This window comes from Myotis yumanensis, unplaced genomic scaffold (genome assembly GCF_028538775.1).
Source record: "Myotis yumanensis isolate MYYU_CA2020_CCGP unplaced genomic scaffold, mMyoYum1.0.hap1 SCAF_1, whole genome shotgun sequence".
NCBI classification, from domain to species: domain Eukaryota; kingdom Metazoa; phylum Chordata; class Mammalia; order Chiroptera; family Vespertilionidae; genus Myotis; species Myotis yumanensis.
The window spans coordinates 157375981-157392102 of record NW_027223752.1 but is presented as its reverse complement, the minus strand read 5'-3'; the positions used below and the strand labels follow the sequence as shown (position 1 = coordinate 157392102).

General features: G+C 43.1%; 1 pseudogene; it reads right to left on the bottom strand.

Moving 5' to 3' along the window:
• Window positions 1-427: 427 nt before the first annotated feature.
• Window positions 428-16122, bottom strand: part of LOC139020658 (propionyl-CoA carboxylase beta chain, mitochondrial-like) — a 30718-nt pseudogene continuing 15023 nt past the window's right edge.

Below are 16122 nucleotides of genomic sequence, written 5' to 3'. Positions count from 1 at the left end.
AAAAAATAGGTGGTAAACTATTTTACATCACTCTTAATAATATCATTTTGGATATGTTCTCTCAATCAAGGGAAATAAAAACAAAAATAAACAAATAGGACTTCATCAAACTAAAAAGCTTCTATACAGGAAAGGAAATTATTGACAAAACATAAAGACAACCTAGTGAATGGGAGAATTTATTCTGAAATGATATATCTGATAAAGGTTGATATTCAAAATGTATAGATGTATAAGGAGCTCATTCAACTCAATAACAAACAAATAAACAATCCAATTTAAAAAATGGGCAGTGGACATGAAGAGACATTTCTCCAAAGACATACAGATGGCTAACAGAGACATGGAAAGATGCTCAACATCACTAACCAGGGAAATGCAAGTAAAAACCACAATGAGATATCTCACACCAGCAAAATGGCTATCATCAAAAAGTCAACAAATCACATGTGTTGGTGAGGATGTGGAGAAAAGGCAACCTTGTGCACTGTTGGTGGGACTGCAAATTGGTGTAGCCACTATTGAAAACAGATGGAAATTCTTCAAAGAACCAAAAAAAGATTGACCTATATGACTCAGTAATTTCACTTCTAGGTAATGATGGTTCCAACTCAAATAAAGGAGATGTGTTAACCTGAAAAAAACAAAAAAAACAAAAACACTAATTCAAAAACATATACACACTCCTATGATCATTGCAACATTATTTACAAAAGCCAAGATATGGAAGCAGTCTGTCAGTGGATAAATGGATAAAGAAGATGTGAGATAGATAGATTATATAGATAGATAGATATAATGGAATATTACTCAGCAATAAAAAAGAACAAAATGTTGTCATAATGTGACAACATGGATGGATAGATGGACCTAGAGGGAATTTTGCTAAGTGAAATAAGTCAGAGAGAAAGAAAGACAAATACCACATGGTTTCACTTAAATGTGGAACCTAAAAGCAAATAAAACAAAGGAACAAACAAAACGAAACAAAAACAGACTCATAGAAACAGAGATCAAACTGATGGGTGCCAAAGGGAAGGTGGCTGGGGAATGGGTGAAAAATGTGAAAAGGAATATAGTCAATATTGTGGTAAGTTTGCACGGTGACAGATGATTACTAGACTTATTGTGGTGATCACATTTAAGGTAGATAAATGTCAAAGCACTATATTGTACCCCTGAACTAATATAACACTGTATACCACCTATACTTTAAATATTTTTTTAAAGTGTCTCCTTCCCCAACTTCATAAATAGGCTTCTTCTCTGGGAAGAGCAGAAGTCAGTACATTTGGAGCCATGATTGAGATAACCTGTGGGATCGTAAGAGGCTTCAGTCTAAGTCAAAACTATCTTCTAGTGGCCCTCTGCTAACACTGCCTGGGAAGTATTGAGGAGGATGGAGAGTTGCACACACACACACACACACACACACACACACACACACACCTGCTAAGCTTTTTTGCCAACACAATAATATTCATTGAAGGCACGCTCACAGACATCTGTCCTGCATTAGTTCAAGAAACTAGATTTTCAGACAGTTTTGAATTACAGATGAGAAATACCTTTTAGGATAAAAGATGTTAAATATTACTCTTTATGAAATAGGAAAGTTGTGAGCAAAGACTGTCATCCTGTGCACCTTTCCATACCTTTTCCAGGTATAACACCATTAGGATGTCTCTTTTGCTTGCATAATACAAGTTTATCCAAGAAACTTGAAATAAGATATCCAATGCAAATGCTATTTTGGCATTACTATTTGAATTACTTGTTTCTAAAGATATTTTGAGAAAGATGATAAAACATGAACAAAAAAATCTAAACCAAACTATAATTAAATAGTGTGACTTGTCTGAAATCCTACCATTATTCACATAAGTTTGTGTTTTCCGAAGAAGTGAACTAAAACCAGTCAACCCAAATCTATATAAAACAGACTGAAGTTAGGGATAGCTGTGGTGCTAAAGGCATTAATTCCACCTTTGATTGTTACTTTAAGTCTTGGATAAGTAGTGTTTGTCCAGTAATTTCTCAATTATTTTTTCTCCCTCAGTCTTTCCCAGGGAAAATGGTTACAACAGCTTAGAACTCCCTTCAGAAGAAATCTCCACTGACAAAGGCACTAAGTTTTCACTTTCACAGTGGGTGGTCTGACACAGAAATTCCCCAGTGGCTGAGAATGGGAGCCTGGCTGAGCCTCCCATTAGCTGCAGTATTTAAACATTTTTATGTGTAATTTAAGATGTGAACTGTTAGAATTAAAAAATAGATAATTAAACTCTTCCCATTAGAAAATTGTGAGAAATTTCCAACGTATTCTGTAGACTTAAGACTATAAGTCTATGTCCAAAATTAAATTTCTTCTTGCTCACTTACAAGGAATTATATCTTGTTCCTTATTTTTCTCTTCTATTTTTTATCCCATCTTCTATACTCTGCTAATGTTTTTTAATTTTTAAATATACATGTATCTTTAAAATAGAATGCATGTTTTTGTTTTCTAAATAATTCATTTATTTAATAAAAAGTTACTAAACATTGTTACAAGACTCTATCTAGGAATAATAGAAGACACAAGATAATAATGTATTAAGATAAGTGTTTTATACACAACACCTCACTTAATTATGACAACAAATCTACAAAATAGGCACTGCTTTCCCATTTTACAGAAAAAGAAACTGAGGCACCAGGAGGTTAGTTAATTTTCCCCAAATCATGTAACTAGAAACTGGTAAAAATGAATTTTGGATGTTTGACATCCAAAGGTTTTTCTCTTTACCACATGGAACTGCTTTCCTACTCACCACCCCCAAACCAATGTACAATACTTACCCAATTCATTTCATGATGGTTCCAACTCAAAAACAATCACCTCTGAGTAAAGGAGATGTGTTAACCTCTACACATGAAATGATACAATTGATGTTCTCAGGAAGTTTAAAATATACAAGAGGAGATAATTCATGTAACCTCTTAGAATCCAGTGAGTACCTTAGGAATGGTACAAAGTATCTTAGACTTTCAGAAAAGAGAGAATACTTCTGGCTGGGAGGATCAACATGTCATGTTTGAGATTCCTATTGGTTTTGGCTTTGAAAGATAGGCAGGGTTTTAATAAAAGAAGAGGGAAAACTTTTAGGCAGAGGAAAAGGCACAATAAAGAGTGAATGGTAGATGGGGAATGAGCTTGATGAATCAAGAATAATCCAGTGTGGAGAAGTAGTAGAAGATAGGCTAGAAAGCCAAATTGTGGCTGGAATGTGGCAGACAGTGGAAGCTGGCCTGGGAAGTTTGGAGCTCATTGTATAGGCACTGAGTAGATAAAAGTGACATTTTGAGCAGTACAATGAATGAACAGATGCTGTGCTTTAGCAAGTTAATGTGGCAAGGACGTGTAACCAAGCTGCAACAAGAAGTACAATAAAAGGTTCAAAATGGGATATAGTAGAAAGAAAAGAGGAGATGAAGCTGAGAATGATAGTCAAAAGATTATATTGGGGAAGAACATCCTATATAATAAAAAGCTAATATGCAAATAGACCAAACGGTGGAACAACCGAACAACCGGTTGCTATGATGTGCACTGACCACCAGGGGGCATGCATGGAACATGGAGGGCATCAGCCTTGGTGGGATGTTGAAGCAGGTGAGCGGGGGTGCCAGACCAAAGTGGGGCGCTGGTTGCTGTCATGGGGCGAGCATCTGGTGGTTACAGAAAATTCTTTGCTCCCGCACCCACTGCCAGTGCCAGAGCTGCTGCTCGCACCCACTGCTGGTGCCCGGCGCCAGCCCAGATCACTCGATGCCGTCAGCAGGTGCAAGCAGTGGCTACTGGCTCCAATTGTTCCTCAGGGTTTCTCCACCTCCCCTGGCAGCTGCCTCTCACACCTGCTGCCGGCGATAGCCCTGCTCTTACCTGCTGCAGGTGCCGGTGCCGGAGCTGCCACTCACACCCGTTGTCAGTGCCCAGGGCTGGTCCCGATTGCTCGGCACCATCAGTGGGTGCGAGTGGCGGCTGCCAGCCCAGATTGCTCCTGAGGGCTTCTCCAGCTCCCCTTGCTCCTGAGGGGCAATTGGGGCAGCAGCTGCTGCTCGCACCCGCTGCTGGTGCCAGACCCAATCATTCTGTGCCTTCAGTGGGTGCAAGCAGGCCCGGTGCCATCAGCAAGTGAGAGCGTGGCGGGAGTGGGGCTGCCAGCAGACAGGGGTTGGGGGGAGCAGTGGGAGGGTCCAGGCAGGGGCATGGAGGATGGGCTGAGACCCGCCCCTGTGGAGGATGGACCGAGACCCACCTCTGTGCCTACCACAGCCTCATGGCCCACAGTTCCTTTCCAGGTGCATGAATTCGTGCACTGGGCCCCTCGTATTCAAATAAACTTCAAGTTTTTGAGTTTATGTAACTGACTTAATGATGTGACCATTAACAGAAATAGGGAAATGCTATTCATTTGAGAAATTTCTGAACATGAGTGAACAAGAAAAGAAATCATGGCAAGGCAGATATTGAGAGACATAGTCTTGGAATCCCAACATCAGAATGTCCAGATTTCCTGGTAGAGAATTTACCAGCTATCATGTTCAGTCAAGGCTGATTTGGCTAAGAAGTCAAATTGATGGCAACTTATTATAGTTTGCAAGGCAGCCAAGAGCTTGCCCCCAAATTTTCATTTGTTAATTTTGTCTAATGATTCAGACACTGCCAAAAAAAAAAGGCCCCTAAATGTTATTAGATTGTTCAACTTCTTTATAATCAAAGTAGATCAAATTTTGAATAGATAGAAGGAAATTGAAAGAGATTCCCATCTTGGAACACTGGGGGAAGACTTCGGTAGGTTGCCAATACAAGCAAGAGGAATTGGGTACCAAGGAGCTCGGGGGAGAGGCATTCATAATCTATCAATAAGTTACTAACCTATGCACCAATTGAAAAATATTTGTTAAGGATCTACTGGGCATAGGGCATCTAGCTAAGTCCAGTGGGAGAAAACAGCAATGACAACAACCTTGCTTCTATTCTTAAGGAACTTAGTGAGCAAAGAATAAGGAATTTAGCCTACCTCATAATTTTGCCAAAGGTTGGTATTTTGTGTACAACTATAGCAATTAAGTTATATGTTTCAGGTTTCCAGATTAGAATATTTTAATTATAGTAATTTTTAGCATTCACTCTAGGGCTTTGTCTGTCCAAAACTCATTAAGAGTTCCTGACAAAGTGGGAGGTGCCCTTTGCTTAGCATCCCATACTATCATGGTGCATAGGAGAATAGGAACCCTATTTATATTTGACAGAAAGTGAACTTAATGCATGTGTCATTTCCATAATGGTGCAGGTAAGGATATATGTACTTATTTTGTCAATTTTAAGACTGTTGATAGACCTAGAGACACAAATGTTTGGCAACATTTTTATTAATAAATTGGAATTTTAAAATCCATAATGTAGGCCCAGCTAGCATGGCTCAGTGGTTGAGTGTCGACCTATGAACCAGTAGGTCATGGTTTGATTCCTGGTCAGGGCACATGCCCAGGTTGTGGGCTCAATCCCCAGTGTGGAGCATGAAGGAGGCAGTCGATCAATGATTCTCTCTCATCATTGATGTTTCTATCTTTCTCTCCCTCTCTCTTCCTCTCTGAAATCAATAAAAATATATTTTTTAAACAAAATAAAGAAATTATCAGGGATTTTAGTGCCTGTGGTAGCCAGTCTTCATGATGTCCCCAATAATTCCTATAAGTTCCTATATTCACATCTTGTGTCACCTCTCACAGTGAATAAGGTTGGCCTATGTAGCTAATAAGATATTGAGGAAATGATGATGTGTGGCTTTGAAGACTAGGGCGTAATAGTTATAGCAGTTTCCACTGTGCTTTCCTTTGGATCACTCTCTCTGGAGGTCACTCAGACAGCCCTATGAAGAGGTACATGTGGTGAGGAACTGAGGCTGCTGGCCACTGACCAACAGTCAGCATGCACTTTCCAGCCGTGTGAAGGAGCATCTCTGTAGCAGAACATACAGCTCCAAACTTTCATGTGGTTTTTTAAATATATATATTTTTATTGATTTCAGAGAGGAAGGGAAATGGAGAGATAGAAACATCAAAGATGAGATAAAATAATTGATTGGCTGCCTCCTGCACACTCCATACCAGGGATCAAACCCCTAACCCGGGCATGTGCCCCAACCAGGAATAGAACCGCAAACTCCTGGTTCATAGGTCAATGCTCAACCACTGAATCATGCTGGCCAGCATAGCTCCAAACTTTCAGATGACTACAAACTCAGCCACTGTCTGAAATCCAACCTCCTGAAAGGCCCTGAACCTGACCACTGAGCGAAGCTGTTCCCAAATTCCCGACTCACAGAACTGAAATGGTAAATGTTTATTTTGTTTTGATCCACTACCTTTTGCAGTAATTTGTTACACATTAATAGGTAACATATCTAGAAGAGGGTTGCTGTCGTACCCAACCTGAGAAATATGGAAGAGGCACTGGGATCCGGCAGTGCCAGAAACTGAAGGACACTGAAGGCAGTGTTAGTGGCTGTTGAAACTGTCTTGAAGACACTCTTATTATAAACCTGATGGTCTTTGAGGAGGTTGATGAGGAAGAAGATGTTATTAGAAACTGGAAGAAAGGAGGGTAATTTTAATACAGTGACAGAAATTGAGTAACACTGTCACCTTCAGTGAGGTGGGAACTAGGAAATCTAATCTAATAAAAGAGAAACATGCAAATTGACCATAACTCCGCTATGCCCCAAGCCATGCCCACCAGCCAATCAGAGCGACTATATGCAAATTAACCCAACCAAGATGGCGGCCAGCAGCCATGGAGCTGGAGCAAGCAGGAGGCTTGGTTGCCCCCGCGATGGAGAAAGCCAAGTTTCCCACCTGCCCTGGCCGGCTGTGGCAACAAAGGCAACAAAGTTTCAATTATAGAAGATAAACAAATCCCAGATACCTGCTTCCGGCCAGCCTCCACTGAGAGCTTGGGTGGCTGGGAGCTGTGGCTAGCCATCAGCCCCTCACCCAGGATGGCCACACCCTCATGGGGTGAGGTTCCCCACTGGGGGGCTTGGCCAGCCTGTAAACAGCCATCAACCCTTCACCCAGGCTGGCCAGGCACCCCAGGGGGGACCACCACCCTGAAGGGGTTGTGGCCAGCCTTCAAACAGCCATCAGCCCCTCACCCAAGATGGCCACACCCTCAAGGGGTGAGGGTCCCTGCTGGGGGGCTTGACCAGCCTGTAAACAGCCATCAGCCCCTCACCCAGGCTGGCCAGGCACCCCAGCAGGGACCCCCACCCTGAAGGGGCTGTGGCCAGCCTGCAAACAGCCATCAGCCACTCACCCAGGCTGGCCAGGCACCCCAGCAGGACCCCCACCATGAAGGAGCTGTGGCCAGCCTGCAAACAGCCATCAGCCACTCACCCAGGCTGGCCTGGCACCCCAGCAGGACCCCCACCCTGGTCCTGGACACCCTTCAGGGCAAACCAGCCAGCCTCCACCCATGCACCAGGCATATAATAAAAGGCTAATATGCAAATTGACCCTAACAGCAGAATGACTGGGAATGACTGGTCAGTATGACACACACTAACCACCAGGGGGCAGACGCTCAATGCAGGAGCTGCCCACTGGGGGTCAGTGCGCTCCCACAGTGGGAGCTCTGTTCAGCCCCAAGCCAGGCTGACGGTTGCCAGAACAGCAGTGATGGCAGGAGCCTCTCCTGCCTCCTCAGCAGTGCTAAGGATGTTCGACTGCAGCTTAGGCCTGGTCCCCACTGGCAAGTGGACATCACCCAAGGGCTCCTGGGCTGCCAGAGGGATGTCTGACTGCCTGCTTAGGCCCAATCCCCCCGGGGAGCAGGTCTAAGCCAGCAGGTGGATATCCCCCGAGGGGTCCCAGACTGCGAGAGGGCACAGGCTGGGCCGAGGGACTCCCCCGAGTGCACAAATTTTTGTGCACCAGGCCTCTAGTGTATCTAATAGAATGGATGATCTCATTAAGACATTATCAGTCAAAGTGTTGAAGGTGCTGCTCGGTTTCTCTTGCTGTTTATAGTAAAATGTGCAAGGGAGGAAGATAAGCTAAAGAATGAATTGTTAACCCAAAAGGACCCAAGACTTGTGAATCTTGAAAACTGTCAGCCTCTCAGGATGGGAGGGGAAAAAATACTTAAACAAAGAATGCCTTTTGGGCAAAGATCAAATCCAGGTATAAAGAGGTAATATACAAATTGACTATCATGCCCTCGCACAAGATGGCCACCCCCACGTGGTCAAAAGATGGCCTCCACAAGATGGCCAGCAGGGGAGGGCAGTTGGGGGCGACTAGGCCTGCAAGGGAGGGCAGTTGGGGGCGACCGGGCTGGCAGAATAGCAGATCAGGCTGGCAGGGGAGTGTTTAGGGGGTGATCAGGCTGGCAGGCAGAAGTGGTTAGGGGCAATCAGGCAGGCAGGCAGGCAAGCGGTTGGGAGCCAGCAGTCCCGGATTGTGAGAGGGATGTCTAACTGCTGGTTTAGGCCCGATCCCTATGGGCAGTCGGACATCCCCTGAGGGGTCCCAGATTGGAGAGGGTGCAGGCTGGGTTGAGGGACATCTCCCCCCCTGAGTGCACAAATTTCGTGCACTGGGCCTCTAGTCTATATATATTAAAAGCCAACTACTAGAATGCCATAACGACTGGAACGACCAGTCGCTAGGACACCCACTGGGGTCAGCGAACTGGCCCAATTGGGGGATGGGGCCAGTGGCCAATCTCCCGCAGCCCCTCCTCCCAGCTGGCCCCACCCTGATTGGCCTCTCCCACCCCAATTGGGGGATGGGGCCAGTGGCCAACCCCCCGTAGCACTCCACCCCCCCCCAGGCTGGCCCCAGCCCCAATCAGCTGGCCCTGCCCCAATCGCCCCCCCCATCCCAATATGGGGTGGAGCCAGCTGACCAACCTTCTGCAGCCCCTCCCCCAGGTCGGCCATGCCCCCAATCAGCCTCCCCCACACCAATCGGGGTTGGGGCTGGTCGGCGAAACTCCTATGGACCCTCCCCAGGCCACTGACCCCCGATCGGCCCCCCCATCCCAAACGAGGACTGGGCCTGATGGCCAATCATCCACGGCCCCTCCTCCCAGCTGACCTGGCCCTGATCGGGCCCCGATCAGGATGGGCCAGCTGGCCAACCTCCCGCCATTTCTTCCTGCTGACTGGCCCAGCTCTGATCTGCCAATTGGGGCCGGGCCAGCCGGACCCCACCTGTGCACGAATTCATGCACTGGGCCTCTAGTCTACAATAATAAAAGCTTAGTATGCTAATTAGACTAGACAGCTGAATGACCTTCCAGATGTCATTCTGAACGTCCTTCCGGATAAAGCCATGGTGGCAGGGGCCGAGGCAGAGGCAGTTAGGGGTGATCAGGCAGGCAAGTGAGTGGTTAGGAGCAATCAGGCAGGTAGGCAGAGGGGTTAGGGGCGATCAGGCAGGAAAGCAGAGTGGTTAGGAGTGATCAGGCAGGCAGGCTAGTGGTTAGGGGCGATCAGGCAGGCAGGCAGGCAGGCTAGTGGTTAGGAGCCAAAAGTCCCAGATTGTGAGAGGGATGTCCGACTGCCGGTTTAGGCCTGACCTGCAGGGCCTAAACCTGCAGTCGGACATCCCCCAAGGGGTCCTGGATTGCAAGAGGGTGCAAGCCAGGCTGAGGGACCCCCCCCCTCATGCACGAATTTTGTGCACCAGGCCTCTAGTCATGATATAAAAATGAATCTGAGTCCAGCCAGCATGGCTCAGTGGTTGAGTATTGACCTATGAACCAGGAGGTCCTGGTTCGATCCCATGTGGGCCATGCAGGAGGCAGCCAATCAGTGAGTCTCTCTCATCATTGATGTTTCTCCCTTCGTCTCTGAAATCAATATACAGTATATATATATATATATATATATATATATATATATATATATATATGTATATACACACACACACACACACACACACACACATACATACATACTTAAAAATGAAGCTGAGAGCATGGTTGTAAAATCCTTTGCTAAAACCTTGGAAAGATCTAATGTTGTGACTCAGAAAGCCCTTCAGTCAGACACTAGGGCTTCTAAGAAGCTTAAGGGTACTCTCCCTCAGTAATCACAACAGAAACCTTAAGTAGAAAAGGGCATAGCTCAAACAGATTTGTAGGTGTGGCCTCTTCATAATGTAGTAAACCCCAGTAAGATTCACAGGTAACCCACAAAATTGTTTGAGAATATTTGTTAGAGTCATTAGCAGCGTGGACTGATAGAAACAGAGATAGAACTAAAAGAAACGGGGCCTTTGGACCTGAAAACTTCTACAGGCAGGAATCAGACTGAAAAAAAACTATACAGCTGCCAGCCTAGACTGCCTGTCATGAAAAAATAAGTTGACTCAAAAGCAGAACCAAGAGCCTAAAGGTAAGAGCCAAGAGACTTGGAAAATCATTCCCAGGAAGCAGTAGGAATAAGTTCTAGTGAAGGCACTTCCACTATTTACCTAGCTGAATCACAGCGTTGCTGTGGGCCAGAGACTCCTGTGTTCCTCTTGTTTTCCACCCATTAAACAGGAATGTCTGTAATGGTTATTGTATTTCTACCCCACCATTGTATGTTTGGCTTAGGGTGTGGGAGGGCTGATATCTTATCTCTTTAGTTCACAGGTCTTCAGATCTCAGAACTGTTCGGAGGAGCTGTGCTTAAGAAACCACACCCCAAAATACCTCACCCACATTTGAGCCTAGTTGAGATGCTAAGATTCTAGACTTTGAGATGATATTTTATGGGATGAGACTTTTGGGGGTTACTTATAACCTCTCTCATTGAGAGACAGAGGATGTACTCTAGTACTAGCCTCCAAAATGCCCCCAAATAATACCTGATTCCTGGTATTCATGTCCCTGTGTAAGTCTCCTCTCACGCTAGAAAGGGCTAATCTGTGTAACCAACAGTGTGTTATCGGAATGACAATGTATAGCTTCCAAGACTAGGATATAAAAGATATTGTGGCTTCTGCCTTGCTCTCTGTTGGATGACTCACTCTTAGGGGAATCTGATGTCATGTTATGAGAATACTCAAGCAGCCTTCAGGATAGCTCAGTATGATAAGGATCTGAGCCAGCATGAACCTGATGGCCAGGTAAGTGAACCATCTTAGATGCAGATCTGCCTGCCCCAGCCAAGCTTTAGAAGATTGTTAGCCCTAACTGTGATTTTAACTATAACTGCATGAGACACACTGAACCAAAACTACCCATCGAAGCTGCTCCCAAATTCTTCAGCCACAGAAATAGTGTAAGACAATAAATATTTGTTTTCAGCCACTATATATGAGGGGTAATTTTTTAATGCAGCAACAGATAACTAATACAGTGAATTACAACTTCAGTATGAGGCAATAGAATGAAATGACTACTTTAAAATGTTATGTGCTTTTTGACTGCATCATTTGAATAATGTTTCTATATTAACTATGGTAATAATCCACTTCTAAACTTACATCAATTTAAGGTATTGTATGTAGTTTAAGTCATATACATTGAAAGACATTGAGAGCTAAAGGACTATCAGGATAGTGAAGACTTGACAAATATAACACAAAGAGTGCATGAGAACAACTGGTGATGTTTAAGCTTGAGTAGACAGGGGTGACATGGCATTTGTACATGTGTTTAAAGACATAGCACATGAAAGATGTAATAGATATATTCTGCATATCCTGTCTTCCTTCAAAAGGGAGAAAAAGAACAAAACGCTAATAAAAGTTATTAAAATGACCCTGGCTGGTTGGGCTCAGTGGATAAAGCATTGGCCTGCGGACTGAAGGGTCCCAGGTTCGATTCCAGTCAAGGGCATGGGCCTTGGTTGCAGGCGCATCCCAAGTGGGGGTGAGCAGGAGGCAGCTAATCTATGTTTCTGACTCTCTGTCCCTCTCCCTTCCTCTCTGTAAAAAATCAATAAAATATATTTTAAAAAGTTATTAAAATGACTTATAAGACATAAAACAAAGAACAAAGAAGGTAAGCATACATCATTTTGTCCACTGGGAATCATTTCATTATTACAATAATCGTGTTGCATCCATTTCCCTTACATGCCTTACACGCAGACGCACCATTTCTCTCCACTAATACTAGCAGCAAATATTTTAGCAGCCAATTGCCATGTCATTAGTCTTGTACTGAATTGTTTGGTGTGTGCAACAGGAAATATTTCCCTTTTGGAGAACAAGAAAAATAAGTTTATTTGCGTTACACTTATTAATTTGTGCAGTTATTCAGTGTCTGGTAAAAAGTTAATGTTCAAGAAAAAATATTAATTTTTATTAAAATGTTCTATTATTTTATGTTAATGATGACTCATTTATTTCAGCCCTTTGTAATATTGTTTTTGTGATTAATCACTATGCTTTAATTATGTTCAATTTGTAACAATGAAATTGGGGGTCATTACAACATGAGGAACTTTATTAAAGGGTCATGGCATTAGGAAGGTTGAGAACCACTGGTCTAGAGGCCATTATGTGCCATATGTATAAGTGCTAAGCTTTCAATCAGCTAAGCAAAGTCATGTTAATTGTTGATGACAGAATTGGAAAAAGAGATGACAATTCCTAACTCTCAATTCTCAAGGTACTATTCATAATTTGGGGGTCTTTTAGAGATATATTATTTTTTCTTAAATAATAAAAATAGCCCTTAGCCAGTTTGGCTCAGTGAACAGAGCATCGGCCTGTGGACTGAGGGTCCTGAGTTCTATTCCAGTCAAGGGCACATACCTGGGTTGCAGGCTCCTAGTCCTGGTCAGGGGCATGCAGGAGGCAACCAATTGATGTGTCTCTCTCACATCGGTGTTTCTCTCTGATTCTCCCACTCTCTTCTACTCTCTCTAAAAATCAATGGAAAAAAATATCCTCGGGTGAGGATTAAGAATAAAAATAAATAAATAAATAAAAAAAATAAAACTGCATAGAAGATGAGTTGATGTCCTCATCCTTAAAAATAACTTTGGAATTATTGTTAGGAGAGTATTTGCAATTATAAAAACAACTAGAGGCCCGATGCACAAAAATTTGTGCACTGGGGGGCGGGAGAGGGGGTCCCTCAGCCCATCCTGTGCCCTCTCGCAGTCTGGGACCCCTCGGGAGATAATGACCTGCTGGCTTAGGCCGGCTCCCAGGTGGCAGAGGGCAGGCCCAATCCCTAGGTGCAGCCCCTGGTCGGGGTCAGAGCAGGGCCGATTGGGGAGTTGGGGCGCCGCCCCCTGTCATGTACAGAGCAGGGCGGATCGGGAGGCTGCGATGCCACCCCTAATCACACTCAGGGTACAGCTGATTGGGGGGTTGGGGCACCACCCCCTGTCACACTCAAGGCAGGGTTGATAGGGAAGTTGTGGCACCACCCCCTGTCACGCACAGAGCAGGGCCGATCAGGGGGTTGGGGCGTTGCTCCCTGTCATGCACAGAGCAGGGCCCATCAGGGGGGTTGGGGCTCTGTACCCTGTCACACAAAGAGCAGGGTTGATCAGGGGGTTGGGGCGCCTTCCCCTGTCACAAACAAAGCAGGGCGGATAGGGAGGTTGTGGCCCTGCCCCCTGTCACACACAGAGCTGCAGGGCGATCAGGGGATTTGGGCGCTGCCCCCTGTCACGCTGATCCCGGTGCTGGGAGGCATCTTACCCTTTTACTATATAGAATAGAGGCCTGGTGCACAGGTGGGGGCTGGCTGGTTTGCCCTGAAGGGTGTCCTGGATCAGGGGGGGGTCCCCACTGGGATGCCTGGCCAGCCTGGCTGAGGGGCTGAGGGCTGTTTTCAGGCTGGGGGGTGACTGAAGCTCCCAACCGCTCCTTTTTTTCTTTTTTCTTTTTTATTCTGGGCCAGCTTTAGCTCTGAGGCCTGGGCTGCTGAAAGCAGGTTTCTGGCCTTTGTTTACCTTCTGTATTTGATACAATGTTGCGGTCTGCCGGCTGACTAAAGCAGGTTTCTGGGGTTTTGTTTAGCTTCTGTATTTGCAACATAGTTGCTTAGAGTTGCAGCTGAGTGGCTGGCAAGTCAGGAGGAGAACGTTGGAGTCTGCCGTCACTGGAGCAAGCAAGCCTCCCTGTTCGCTTCAGTGCAGGGCTGCCGGCCACCATCTTGGCTGGCAGTTAATTTGCATATTGCCCTGATTAGCCAATGGGAAGGGTAGCAGATGTACGGCTAATTACCATGTTTCTCTTTTATTAGATAGGATAGGATATATCTGCAATACTTTATTTATTAGAAAATTTTGTCTAATGCAATAATATTTCTTTAAACAGCAATGTGGAAAATAAAACCATAATCTTTTACCAATTGTCTTTGAAGTTATAAAATAATATTTTTTAAGTTTTACCGTCTATAAATGAATAATTTATGTAGAGCACATGTAAATGTTATGCAAACATTGATTTGTTATTTATCATACTTTAAAAATGAAGATCCTGATAAGCATAATTATATTTTTAAAAATATTTTCATTTTTCAAATTATGACAGTAATCGTAATTTTACTAGAATAATGTATATTAAAATGTCAACCTTAAGTCTGAAGTAAACAGTTTTTTTGATGTTACACAGGCTCAGTGTTCTGAGCTCTTCCCCAAGAATGCAAAAGCCCATTCTTAAATTGTTTTCTTAGAAAAATCTTATGTTTAAGAATTTTTGTTATCATTGCTCCTCCAGTCTAAGCTTCCTAAGTTATTTTTCTATCATCATTAATTTTATTTTATATTACCAGTATAGATTAAGTAGAAATATATATGAGGCAAAATATTCATAAATACATCAACATTCAAAGGATACTTGCCTTTCAAAATCTTAGTTAATATGCCAAGATTTTCAGATTATAGTTCAAAGTCCTTAAATTCTTTGCTTTCTAATGGAGGAAGAATGTCTGCTTTTTCACATCTTACAAAATATGTTCCCAGCCTGTGAGCCTCCACCAGTCCCTGGGATCCACTGGGATTAACATTTATAAACTGCAAATACACAAAAAGCCAAGGGCCAAGGCTTTGCAAATAGGTAGAAATTTGTTTTCCTTGTGGTGGTAAAATGAGGTAATCTTAAGTATCATTAAGGAGAATGGAGAACACTCATTTTCAATGTATATTCCAATTAAATTCAGTTTCTTTAAAAACTAAATTGGTCTGGGTTTAGAATCTGGAAAATTTCTAAGACAGGATATTTCTGATCATGACAATACCTACTTTTCACATTGGATGGCTATTTATGTGTGATAATATTACAGATGTAAAATACTGAAAAAATAATGTATCTAGTTCCCTTCTTAGAAAGGCTGAGGGCTTTTTAATTCTAAAGCCACTGTTAAACTAACTATGTTTGAAGATATAGTTTTAAGGACATTACAACATAAACCAAGTGAAAGATTGCCAGAATGTCTTTTAATACTGAGTATAATTTTTTATTGGTATGTATTTATTTTCTATAATGGGCAGTAACCTCATATAATTTTAAAAGAAAAGAAAATTATAAATGTAGAATGAATGAATTCCTATTTTCTGAAATGTATAAGTTAAATGACAGTATCAAAATATCTCGTATTGGCATGTAGAATATTTATGAAAAATTAATATTCTTTAAAGTCACAATTTAAAGTGAGTTTTCACAGTTTTTGACTTCAAAGAAAATTCATCTATCTTCACAGGTGTGGTTCTTCCTTTGTGGCTCTAATATTATACTTAAGTTCATAGAATAGCATTTGGAATGACAGCAACAGTGCAACAAAGGATATACAGCTTTATATTTTAGAATATAATTTTATAGTCGCTTTAATACATTATTATAGTTTATAAAAGACTATGGTTAATCCAGTACATTATAACACTGTGGAAATATATATTATTTTAAATAGTGTAACAGGAAAGAAGAGAGATTCAGTGTGGAATACTCTGACCATTACCAGGGATTCATACGTCACCTATCCTCCTTCATCATTCTTAAGTGAAAATAAGATCAAAACCATTAATTCAACAGCACAAATATCCAGATTGCATTCTTTTAAGAAGTGTTTCAGGGGAAAGTGTTTGGAGAATGCAGTTTGGAGGACATCTGGCC